The sequence below is a fragment of the Coregonus lavaretus genome, assembly GCF_964263955.1.
Source record: "Coregonus lavaretus genome assembly, contig: HAP1_SCAFFOLD_284, whole genome shotgun sequence".
In the NCBI taxonomy this organism is placed as follows: domain Eukaryota; kingdom Metazoa; phylum Chordata; class Actinopteri; order Salmoniformes; family Salmonidae; genus Coregonus; species Coregonus lavaretus.
Genome location: NW_028157808.1, coordinates 160,314 through 174,268, shown reverse-complemented (window position 1 = coordinate 174,268; position 13,955 = coordinate 160,314).

Sequence of the window (13,955 nt, the reverse complement as noted above, 5' to 3'; positions counted from 1 at the left end):
ATGTTAGTGTTATGTTGCTACTGGTTACCTGCTCCATCTACCCTCCTTCACTGTCTATGTAACAACATGTTAGTGTTATGTTGCTACTGGTTACCTGCTCCATCTACCCTACTCCACTGTCTATGTAACAACATGTTACTGTTATGTTGCTACTGGTTACCTGCTCCTACCCTCCTTCACTGTCTATGTAACAACATGTTAGTGTTATGTTGCTACTGGTTACCTGCTCCACCTACCCTCCTTCACTGTCTATGTAACAACATGTTAGTGTTATGTTGCTACTGGTTACCTGCTCCATCTACCCTCCTTCACTGTCTATGTAACAACATGTTAGTGTTATGTTGCTACTGGTTACCTGCTCCATCTACCTTCCTTCACTGTCTATGTAACAACATGTTAGTGTTATGTTGCTACTGGTTACCTGCTCCTACCCTACTTCACTGTCTATGTAACAACATGTTAGTGTCATGTTGCTACTGGTTACCTGCTCCACCTACCCTCCTTCACTGTCTATGTAACAACATGTTAGTGTTATGTTGTTACTGGTTACCTGCTCCATCTACCCTCCTCCACTGTCTATGTAACAACATGTTAGTGTTATGTTGTTACTGGTTACCTGCTCCACCTACCCTACTCCACTGTCTATGTAACAACATGTTAGTGTTATGTTGTTACCGGTTACCTGCTCCATCTACCCTCCTTCACTGTCTATGTAACAACATGTTAGTTTTATGTTGCTACTGGTTACCTGCTCCATCTACCCTACTCCACTGTCTATGTAACAACATGTTAGTGTTATGTTGCTACTGGTTACCTGCTCCACCTACCCTCCTTCACTGTCTATGTAACAACATGTTAGTGTTATGTTGCTACTGGTAACCTGCTCCATCTACCCTCCTTCACTGTCTATGTAACAACATGTTAGTGTTATGTTGTTACTGGTTACCTGCTCCACCTACCCTACTCCACTGTCTATGTAACAACATGTTAGTGTTATGTTGCTACTGGTTACCTGCTCCATCTACCCTACTCCACTGTCTATGTAACAACATGTTACTGTTATGTTGCTACTGGTTACCTGCTCCTACCCTCCTTCACTGTCTATGTAACAACATGTTAGTGTTATGTTGCTACTGGTTACCTGCTCCACCTACCCTCCTTCACTGTCTATGTAACAACATGTTAGTGTTATGTTGCTACTGGTTACCTGCTCCACCTACCCTCCTTCACTGTCTATGTAACAACATGTTAGTGTTATGTTGCTACTGGTTACCTGCTCCATCTACCCTCCTTCACTGTCTATGTAACAACATGTTAGTGTTATGTTGCTACTGGTTACCTGCTCCATCTACCTTCCTTCACTGTCTATGTAACAACATGTTAGTGTTATGTTGCTACTGGTTACCTGCTCCTACCCTACTTCACTGTCTATGTAACAACATGTTAGTGTCATGTTGCTACTGGTTACCTGCTCCACCTACCCTCCTTCACTGTCTATGTAACAACATGTTAGTGTTATGTTGTTACTGGTTACCTGCTCCATCTACCCTCCTCCACTGTCTATGTAACAACATGTTAGTGTTATGTTGTTACTGGTTACCTGCTCCATCTACCCTACTCCACTGTCTATGTAACAACATGTTAGTGTTATGTTGCTACTGGTTACCTGCTCCATCTACCCTCCTCCACTGTCTATGTAACAACATGTTAGTGTTATGTTGCTACTGGTTACCTGCTCCATCTACCCTCCTTCACTGTCTATGTAACAACATGTTAGTGTTATGTTGCTACTGGTTACCTGCTCCACCTACCCTACTCCACTGTCTATGTAACAACATGTTAGTGTTATGTTGTTACCGGTTACCTGCTCCATCTACCCTCCTTCACTGTCTATGTAACAACATGTTAGTTTTATGTTGCTACTGGTTACCTGCTCCATCTACCCTACTCCACTGTCTATGTAACAACATGTTAGTGTTATGTTGCTACTGGTTACCTGCTCCACCTACCCTCCTTCACTGTCTATGTAACAACATGTTAGTGTTATGTTGCTACTGGTAACCTGCTCCATCTACCCTCCTTCACTGTCTATGTAACATCATGTTAGTGTTATGTTGTTACTGGTTACCTGCTCCACCTACCCTACTCCACTGTCTATGTAACAACATGTTAGTGTTATGTTGTTACTGGTGTAATGTGATTTTCTGGAAAAAAAATTCTAAATTTGTCTGTCATAGTTGACGTGTACCTATGATGAAAATTACAGGCCTCTCTCATCTTTGTAAGTGGGAGAACTTGCACAATTGGTGGCTGACTAAAAACTTTTTTCCCCACTGTATATATATATACGGAATCTAAAACAAAAATCCAGAAAATCACATTGTATGATTTTTAAGTAATTAATTTGCATTTTATTGCATGACATAAGTATTTGATACATCAGAAAAGCAGAACTTAATATTTGGTACAGAAACCTTTGTTTGCAATTACAGAGATCATACGTTTCCTGTAGGTCTTGACCAGGTTTGCACACACTGCAGCAGGGATTTTGGCCCACTCCTCCATACAGACCTTCTCCAGATCCTTCAGGTTTCGGGGCTGTCGCTGGGCAATACAGACTTTCAGCTCCCTCCAAAGATTTTCTATTGGGTTCAGGTCTGGAGACTGGCTAGGCCACTCCAGGACCTTGAGATGCTTCTTACGGAGACACTCCTTAGTTGCCCTGGCTGTGTGTTTCGGGTCGTTGTCATGCTGGAAGACCCAGCCACGACCCATCTTCAATGCTCTTACTGAGGGAAGGAGGTTGTTGGCCAAGATCTCGCGATACATGGCCCCGTCCATCCTCCCCTCAATACGGTGCAGTCGTCCTGTCCCCTTTGCAGAAAAGCATCCCCAAAGAATTATGTTTCCACCTCCATGCTTCACAGTTGGGATGGTGTTCTTGGGGTTGTACTCATCCTTCTTCTTCCTCCAAAGACGGCGAGTGGAGTTTAGACCAAAAAGCTCTATTTTTGTCTCATCAGACCACATGACCTTCTCCCATTCCTCCTCTGGATCATCCAGATGGTCATTGGCAAACTTCAGACGGGCCTGGACATGCGCTGGCTTGAGCAGGGGGACCTTGCGTGCGCTGCAGGATTTTAATCCATGACGGCGTAGTGTGTTACTAATGGTTTTCTTTGAGACTGTGGTCCCAGCTCTCTTCAGGTCATTGACCAGGTCCTGCCATGTAGTTCTGGGCTGATCCCTCACCTTCCTCATGATCATTGATGCCCCACGAGGTGAGATCTTGCATGGAGCCCCAGACCGAGGGTGATTGACCATCATCTTGAACTTCTTCCATTTTCTAATAATTGCGCCAACAGTTGTTGCCTTCTCACCAAGCTGCTTGCCTATTGTCCTGTAGCCCATCCCAGCCTTGTGCAGGTCTACAATTTATCCCTGATGTCCTTACACAGCTCTCTGGTCTTGGCCATTGTGGAGAGGTTGGAGTCTGTTTGATTGAGTGTGTGGACAGGTGTCTTTTATACAGGTAACGAGTTCAAACAGGTGCAGTTAATACAGGTAATGAGTGGAGAACAGGAGGGCTTCTTAAATAAAAACTAACAGGTCTGTGAGAGACGGAATTCTTACTGGTTGGTAGGTGATCAAATACTTATGTCATGCAATAAGATGCAAATTAATTACTTAAATATCATACAATGTGATTTTCTGGATTTTTGTTGTAGATTCTGTCTCTCACAGTTGAAGTGTACCTATGATAAAAATTACAGACCTCTGCATGCTTTGTAAGTAGGGAAACCTGCAAAATCGGCAGTGTATCAAATACTTGTTCTCCCCACTGTATATTTGCATTAAAATATATGCGGGATTGGAAGTGATGCAGACAATTACATTGATGGAAGCTACAATCTATCTGCAATATTAAAGCTGATCTACCCCCTAATTAAAAAAATACAAAATAAAAATAAAGATTTCGAAAAAAACAAATCCAATTTTGACAAACTCCCATATCTACTGGGTGAAATGCCACAGTGTGCCATCACAGCTGCAAGATTAGTGGCCTGTTGCCACAAGAAAAGGGCAACCAGTGAAGAACAAACACCATTGGAAATACAACCCATATGTATGTTTATTTATTTTCCCTTTTGTACTTTAACTATCTCCTGAGTGGCGCAGCGGTCTAAGGCACTGCATCTCAGTGCTTGGGGCGTCACTACAGACACCCTGGTTCGATTCCAGGCTGTATCACAACCGGCCGTGATTGGGAGTCCCATAGGGCGGCGCACAATTGGCCCAGCGTCGTCTGGGTTTGGCCGGTGTAGGCCGTCATTGTAAATAAGAATTTGTTCTTAACTGACTTGCCTAGTTAAATAAAGGTAAAATAAAAACATTGTTACAACACTGTATATGACTTTTGAACTGTCTTTATTCTTTTGGAACATTTGTGAGTGTAATGTTTACTGTTCACTTTTTATTATTTATTTCACTTTTGTTTATCCATTTCACTTGCTTTGGCAATGTAAACATATGTTTCCCAATAAAGCCCCTTGAATTTAATTTAATTTAATTGAGAGACAGAGAGTGGGATAGAGAGAGAGAGAGAGAGAGAGAGAGAGAGAGAGAGAGAGAGAGAGAGAGAGAGAGAGAGAGAGAGAGAGAGAGAGAGAGAGAGAGAGAGAGAGAGAGAGAGAGAGAGAGAGAGAGAGAGAGAGAGAGAAAGAGAGAGAGAGAGAGAGAGGCAGAGAGACAGACAGACAGACAGACAGACAGTGAGAGAGAGAGAGAGAGAGAGAGAGAGAGAGAGAGAGAGAGAGGTGAGTTTTACCATAACTCAATGAATTGAAGCAGTGAGAGATTCAGTTACTGCCTCAGCATTTCTGTCTTTCTGCATAGCAGTAGTCCAACACTAGATGGCACCTTATCACACCCAGGCCCTTAATCCTGACAGAGCATCACACACTCCCACCCTGTTCCTGGAGAGCTACCCTCCTGTAGGTTTTAACTCCCACCCTGTTCCTGGAGAGCTACCCTCCTGTAGGTTTTAACTCCAACCCTGTTCCTGGAGAGCTACCCTCCTGTAGGTTTTAACTCCAACCCTGTTCCTGGAGAGCTACCCTCCTGTAGGTTTTAACTCCAACCCTGTTCCTGGAGAGCTACCCTCCTGTAGGTTTTCGCTCCAACCCTGTTCCTGGAGAGATAATCTCCTGTAGGTTTTAACTCCCACCCTGTTCCTGGAGAGCTACCCTCCTGGAGGTTTTAACTCCAACCCTGTTCCTGGAGAGCTACCCTCCTTTAGGTTTTAACTCCAACCCTGTTCCTGGAGAGCTACCCTCCTGTAGGTTTTAACTCCAACCCTGTTCCTGGAGAGCTACCCTCCTGTAGGTTTTAACTCCAACCCTGTTCCTGGAGAGCTACCCTCCTGTAGGTTTTAACTCCAACCCTGTTCCTGGAGAGCTACCCTCCTGGAGGTTTTAACTCCAACCCTGTTCCTGGAGAGCTACCCTCCTGTAGGTTTTAACTCCAACCCTGTTCCTGGAGAGCTACCCTCCTGTAGGTTTTAACTCCAACCCTGTTCCTGGAGAGCTACCCTCCTGTAAGTTTTCGCTCCAACCCCAGGTGTTATTAACCTGATTCATCTTATCAACCTGCTAATTATTAGAATCAGGTGTGCTAGATTAGGGTTGGAGCAAAGGTCATGTGATGTCATAATCACCCCCTCATTGATATATCCACATGATGTCATAATCACCCCCTCATTGATATATCCACGTGATGTCATAATCACCCCCTCATTGATATATCCACATGGCTTCTCTTTGGAGTCATGTGATGTCATAATCACCCCCTCATTGATAAATCCACATGGCTTCTCTTTGGAGTCACGTGATGTCATAATCACCCCCTTTATGAAGGCCTCTTCTCTTATGGGTCTACATGAGGTACATGATCTACAGGGGAAGCATCCTTTATGAAGGCCTCTTCTCTCTCTCTCTGACCACATCTGATTGAACCAATATGTTGGATACATTTCTTCATGGTTTCTAGGTGAATAAAGGTGGATTCTGGAAGGCAGAATTTAAAGAGAAGTCTGATGATAGTCTATGCCAGTGTTTATTGACAATAGACTTGATGGCATTACGGCACCCTACATAATAAATACACTGTACAGAGCGTTGGTTAACTCCTTTGTTCCAAATATGGTCTGAAGATGATCTGTTTATCTGTGAAAGGGGAAATCTCCTGAAAACTGTCAGAAAACGTCCTCTACTGGACTAAAAACCCATCCTGTTGCCTAGAAACCTGTCAACAAGCAGTGGGACAGTATTTTAAGTTCTAAGTACAGTGAAGCCTAATGATGTTTAATGTGGAATTGAAATCTGTTCATATACACCCCCAGGAAGAATATTACACCTTTTTTTTTTCATTTTCTGACAAGCGAGCACTTACAATTGGTCATTTTAACATTTACATAAATTCATAAAATGTTTGGGAATGACGTACAGTAAGGCCTTATTGAAGATTCTATAGCGATATAGAGTGGGAAAGTGGCCATGCGTTTGGACAATTAACAGACACTGCAATAAATAAAACCAAATAAAATCTGTCTCATCCAGGACCGGAGTCTACGCAGACCAGTGCGCGATAGCCAATCAGAGCTACAGTAGGCCTTTATGCAAATAAGCAATTTGCCACATGGGCCTGCCATCATCCACTTTGAACTGGACTGTGTGTTTACAGGAAGTAACCACAGCGCGACTTTAGATCATTAGAAGCATTCGCCAAAAGCCACAAAATACACATGAATGGATTTCTGCAAATATGTAAATACCACTTGGGGGTCCTCTTACATTTGGGAACTTTACAGCCCTATTGATCAAACAACCATGAAAAGGTTGGCTCTCTCTCCCTCAGTTATGAACATCAACAACAACAAGATCAGCAGCTAAAGGGCAAGATGAGCTAAAATCTAACGAAGGAGCATTAGATAAACGCTCTCAAACCTTTCCAGCTAGTTGGCCGTCAACATTACACTGATAAACGATGAGGAATAGTAGCCTGCTCGTCCTTCTGCAGCTTGGCTGCCAGTGCATGCTGGTCCCAACCCACGTTTTGACAACGAACTTGCCTGCCAATGCATGCTGGTCCCAACCCACGTTTTGACAACGAACTTGCCTGCCAATGCATGCTTGTCCCAACCCACGTTTTGACAACGAACTTGCCTGCCAATGCATGCTGGTCCCAACCCACGTTCTGACAACGAACTTGCCTGTCCGCCCATTTGATCGATGCCAAATACATTTGATTGACAACTAAGGGTGCGTTTGTAAATTAATAATAATAATAATATAATATGAAATTGAAGTAGAAGCCAGAGAAGAGAGATGGATAACAGTCTTTCAAGTTCAGCATACAGTGCATTCGGAAAGTATTCAGACCCCTTGAATTTTTCAACATGTTGTTACATTACAGCCTTATTCTAAAATTGATAGAATTGTTGTTTTCCCTCATCAATCTACACACAATACACCATAATGACTAAGCAAAAACAGGTTATGAGATTTGTTTTCACATTTATAAAAAAACAACAACTGAAATATCACATTTACATAAGTATTCAGACCCTTTACTCAGTACTTTGTTAAAGCACCTTTGGCAGCGATTACAGGGTATGACGCTACAAGCTTGGCACACCTGTATTTGGGGAGTTTCTCCCATTCTTCTCTGCAGATCCTCTCAAGCTCTGTCAGGTTGGATGGGGAGCGTCACTACACAACCATTTTCAGGTCTCTCCAGAGATGTTCGATCGGGTTCAAGTCCGGGCTCTGGCTGGGCCACTCAAGGACATTCAGAGACTTGTCCCGAAGCCACTCCTGCGTTGTCTTGGCTGTGTGCTTAGGGTTGTTGTCCTGTTAGAAGGTGAACCTTCGCCCCAGTCTGAGGTCCTGAGCTCTCTGGAGCAGGTTTTCATCAAGGATCTCTCTGTACTTTGCTCCGTTCATCTTTCCCTCTATCCTGACTAGTCTCCCAGTCCCTGCCGCTGAAAAACATCCCCACAGCATGATGCTGCCACCACCATACTTCACCGTAGGGATGGTGCCAGGTTTCCTCCAGATGTGACGCTTGGCATTCAGGCCAAAGAGTTCAATCTTGGTTTCATCAGACCAGAGAATCTTGTTTCTCATGGCCTGAGAGTCCTTTATGTGCCTTTTGGCAAACTCCAAGCGGGCTGTCATGTGCATTTTACTGAGGAGTGGCTTCCGTCTGGCCACTCTACCGTAAAGGCAGATTGGTGGAGTGCTGCAGAGATGGTTGTCCTTCTGGAAGGTTCTCTCATCTCCACAGAGGAACTCTGGAGCTCTGTCAGAGTGACCATCGGGTTCTTGGTCACCTCCCTGACCAAGGCCCTTCTACCCCGATTGCTCAGTTTGGCCGGGCGGCCAGGTCTAGGAAGAGTCTTGGTGGTTCCAAACTTCTTCCATTTAAGAATGATGGAGGCCACTGTGTTCTTGGGGACCTTCAATGTTGCAGAAATGTTTATGTACCCTTCCCCAGATCTGTGCCTCAACATAATCCTGTCTTGGAGCTCTACGGACAATTCCTTCGACCTCATGGCTTGGTTTTTGCTCTGACATGCACTGTGTGCCTTTCCATATCATGTCCAATCAATTGAATTTACCGCAGGTGGACTCCAATCAAGTTGTAGAAACATCTCAAGGATGATCAATGGAAACAGGATGCTCCTGAGCTCAATTTCGAGTCTCATAGCAAAGGGTCTGAATACTTCTGTAAATAAGGTATTTCAGTTTTTATTTATTTATACATTTGCTAACATTTCTAAAAACCTGTTTTCGCTTTGTCATTATGGGGTATTGTGTGTAGATTGATGAGGAAATGTTTTATTTAATACATTTTTAAATAAGGCTGTAACGTAACTAAATGTGGAAAAAGGGAAGGGGTCTGAATACTTTCCGAATGCTAGCTAGCTAACAAAGTGATTCACATTTCTTGCTAGCTAACCAAATGACACCTGCATCTCTAGCTGTCACCACCGAACAATGATATGAGGGGAAAAAGTCGGTCACTCCTCCAATGACATGAATGCAGTCAAGACATGACATCCTCCCAGCAGCTTAGATTCCGTTATTTTTGCTAAATAAATAGCTACATAAATAGCTAGCTTATTAACCATGTTATATCTGACTTGTGATCATTGTCTTTGCTAGTTTGATTGTATTGACATTCCCAGCCTTAGTTACATCCGTCTGTTTTTCTTTCTAAATATTGAGTTGAAACTGAAACAGAGCATCCTGGATGTGTGGAGGACCAGACCAGCTGTGATTTACAGCCTGATGATGTTCTGGACTACCAAGAAATGGATTGGTGAATTATACACTGATCAAAAATATCAACGCAACATGCAACAGTTTCAAAGATTTTACTGAGTTATCAAATCAAATCAAATCAAATCAAATGTTATTGGCCACATGCGCCGAATACAACAGGTGTAGTAGACATTACAGTGAAATGCTTACTTACAGCCCTTAACCAACAGTGCATTAATTTTTTTATTAAAAAAAGTAAAATAAAACAACAACAAAAAAAGTGTTGAGAAAAAAAGAGCAGAAGTCAAATAAAATAACAGTAGGGAGGCTATATATACAGGGGGGTACCGGTGCAGAGTCAATGTGCGGGGGCACCGGCTAGTTGAGGTGGTTGAGGTAATATGTACATGTGGGTAGAGTTAAAGTGACTATGCATAAATAATTAACAGAGTAGCAGCAGCGTAAAAAGGATGGGGTGGGGGGGCAGTGCAAATAGTCCGGGTAGCCATGATTAGCTGTTCAGGAGTCTTATGGCTTGGGGGTAGAAGCTGTTGAGAAGTCTTTTGGACCTAGACTTGGCACTCCGGTACCGCTTGCCGTGCGGTAGCAGAGAGAACAGTCTATGACTAGGGTGGCTGGAGTCTTTGACAATTTTGAGGGCCTTCCTCTGACACCGCCTGGTATATAGGTCCTGGATGGCAGGAAGCTTGGCCCCAGTGATGTACTGGGCCGTACGCACTACCCTCTGTAGTGCCTTGCGGTCGGAGGCCAAGGAGTTGCCATACCAGGCGGTGATGCAACCAGTCAGGATGCTCTCGATGGTGCAGCTGTATCATTTTTTGTTACAGTTCATAAAAGGAAATCAGTCAATTTGAAATAAATTCATTAGGCCCTAATCTATGGATTTCACATGACTTGGAATACAGATATGCATTTGTTGGTCACAGATACCTTTAAAAGAGTGTTGTCCCACTCCTCTTCAATGGATGTGCGAAATTGCTGGATATTGGTGGGAACTGGAACACGATGTTGTACACGTCGATCCAGAGCATCCCAAACATGCTCATTGGGTGACATGTCTGGTGAATATGCAGGCCATGGAAGAACTGGGACATTTTCAGCTTCCAGGAGTTGTGTACAGATCCTTGCGGCGTGGGGCCGTGCGTTATCATGCTGAAAGAGGCACAATGGGCCTCAGGAACCCTCCTCACGGTATCTCTGTGCATTCCAATTGCCATCAATAAAATGCAATTGTGTTCATTGTCCGTAGCTTATGCCTGCCCATACCATAACCCCACCGCCATCATGGGGCTCTCTGTTCACAATGTTGACGTCAGCAAACCGCTCGCCAAGAGTGTGCAAAGCTGTCATCAAGGCAAAGAGTGGATATTTGAAGAATCTCAAATCTGAAATATATTTTGATTTGTTTAACGCTTTTTTGGTTACTACATGATTCCATATGTATTATTTCAGAGTTTTGATGTCTTCACTATTATTCTACAATGTAGATAATAGTAAAAATAAAGAAAAACCCTGGAATGAGTAGGTGGAGGTGGAGGTGGAGGTGGAGGTGGAGGTGTGTCCAAACATTTGACTGGTAGTGTGTATTAGTGCCCACTACAATCATTGATAAGTTACAGGTTCAGAGATACTAACTACAGCATTTCAACTCCACAAAGACAGAAATGACACACACACATTATAACATCATTTTATTGTTTTACCATCACAAAACAAAACAAAACAAAGGTTTTAATGTTTTCTTGTTTGCCATCTCATGGTGCCTGGTCTTTCCTTTGGGGGATGTTCTGCAGGTCAGGGTTACAGTAACGGGTTAAGGCTGACTCCCTATAACACATCTGGCTGCAGATATCCAGAAGAAACGATCTATTACCTTAAAAGATTAGGTTTGTTATAGTTAACTTTACTATGACTCTGTTGTTGCTTTAGTGAATCCAGACAATAAGGGTGTCCTGATTTGTCAGACTGTTCAACCATATTATACAGCTATTCTATTACAGCTGGTCTGTTATTGTACAACAACAAATACAACATTGGTCGTCAAACTAAAGTATTTCCTAAATAAACAGACAGCATTTCGATTTAAACTACACACACATACACACACAGCTCAATGAAGTCAAAAAGTACCAAACTCCTTAGAAATGTTGATCCGTGTTGTTGATGGAAATGGAGGACATGCTGTAAACCAGTGTTTCCCAACTCCAGTCCTCCAGTACCCCAACAGCCCAACTCCAGTCCTCCAGTATCCCCAACAGCCCAACTCCAGTCCTCCAGTACCCCAACAGCCCAACTCCAGTCCTCCAGTATCCCCAACAGCCCAACTCCAGTCCTCCAGTACCCCAACAGCCCAACTCCAGTCCTCCAGTACCCCCAACAGCCCAACTTCAGTCCTCCAGTATCCCCAACAGCCCAACTCCAGTCCTCCAGTATCCCCAACAGCCCAACTCCAGTCCTCCAGTATCCCCAACAGCCCAACTCCAGTCCTCCAGTACCCCAACAGCCCAACTCCAGTCCTCCAGTATCCCCAACAGCCCAACTCCAGTCCTCCAGTACCCCAACAGCCCAACTCCAGTCCTCCAGTACCCCCAACAGCCCAACTTCAGTCCTCCAGTATCCCCAACAGCCCAACTCCAGTCCTCCAGTATCCCCAACAGCCCAACTCCAGTCCTCCAGTATCCCCAACAGCCCAACTCCAGTCCTCCAGTACCCCAACAGCCCAACTCCAGTCCTCCAGTACCCCAACAGCCCAACTCCAGTCCTCCAGTACCCCCAACAGCCCAACTCCAGTCCTCCAGTACCCCCAACAGCCCAACTCCAGTCCTCCGGTCCCCCCAACAGCCCAACTCCAGTCCTCCAGTACCCCAACAGCCCAACTCCAGTCCTCCAGTACCCCAACAGCCCAACTCCAGTCCTCCAGTACCTCCAACAGCCCAACTCCAGTCCTCCAGTACCCCAACAGCCCAACTCCAGTCCTCCAGTACCCCAACAGCCCAACTCCAGTCCTCCAGTACCCCAACAGCCCAACTCCAGTCCTCCAGTACCCCAACAGCCCAACTCCAGTCCTCCGGTCCCCCCAACAGCCCAACTCCAGTCCTCCAGTACCCCCAACAGCCCAACTCCAGTCCTCCAGTACCCCAACAGCCCAACTCCAGTCCTCCGGTCCCCCCAACAGCCCAACTCCAGTCCTCCAGTACCCCAACAGCCCAACTCCAGTCCTCCGGTCCCCCCAACAGCCCAACTCCAGTCCTCCAGTACCCCCAACAGCCCAACTCCAGTCCTCCAGTACCCCAACAGCCCAACTCCAGTCCTCCAGTACCCCAACAGCCCAACTCCAGTCCTCCAGTACCCCAACAGCCCAACTGCAGTCCTCCGGTCCCCCCAACAGCCCAACTCCAGTCCTCCAGTACCCCAACAGCCCAACTCCAGTCCTCCAGTACCCCAACAGCCCAACTCCAGTCCTCCAGTACCCCAACAGCCCAACTCCAGTCCTCCAGTACCTCCAACAGCCCAACTCCAGTCCTCCAGTACCCCCAACAGCCCAACTCCAGTCCTCCAGTATCCCCAACAGCCCAACTCCAGTCCTCCAGTACCCCAACAGCCCAACTCCAGTTCTCCAGTATCCCCAACAGCCCAACTCCAGTCCTCCAGTACCCCAACAGCCCAACTCCAGTCCTCCAGTACCCCCAACAGCCCAACTTCAGTCCTCCAGTATCCCCAACAGCCCAACTCCAGTCCTCCAGTATCCCCAACAGCCCAACTCCAGTCCTCCAGTATCCCCAACAGCCCAACTCCAGTCCTCCAGTACCCCAACAGCCCAACTCCAGTCCTCCAGTACCCCAACAGCCCAACTCCAGTCCTCCAGTACCCCCAACAGCCCAACTCCAGTCCTCCAGTACCCCCAACAGCCCAACTCCAGTCCTCCGGTCCCCCCAACAGCCCAACTCCAGTCCTCCAGTACCCCAACAGCCCAACTCCAGTCCTCCAGTACCCCAAAAGCCCAACTCCAGTCCTCCAGTATCCCCAACAGCCCAACTCCAGTCCTCCAGTATCCCCAACAGCCCAACTCCAGTCCTCCAGTACCCCAACAGCCCAACTCCAGTCCTCCAGTACCCCAACAGCCCAACTCCAGTCCTCCAGTACCCCAACAGCCCAACTCCAGTCCTCCAGTACCCCAACAGCCCAACTCCAGTCCTCCGGTCCCCCCAACAGCCCAACTCCAGTCCTCCAGTACCCCCAACAGCCCAACTCCAGTCCTCCAGTACCCCAACAGCCCAACTCCAGTCCTCCGGTCCCCCCAACAGCCCAACTCCAGTCCTCCAGTACCCCAACAGCCCAACTCCAGTCCTCCGGTCCCCCCAACAGCCCAACTCCAGTCCTCCAGTACCCCCAACAGCCCAACTCCAGTCCTCCAGTACCCCAACAGCCCAACTCCAGTCCTCCAGTACCCCAACAGCCCAACTCCAGTCCTCCAGTACCTCCAACAGCCCAACTCCAGTCCTCCAGTACCCCCAACAGCCCAACTCCAGTCCTGTACTGTTGGGGGGTACTGGAGGACTGGAGTTGGGCTGTTGGGGTACTGGAGGACTGGAGTTGGGCTGTTGGGGG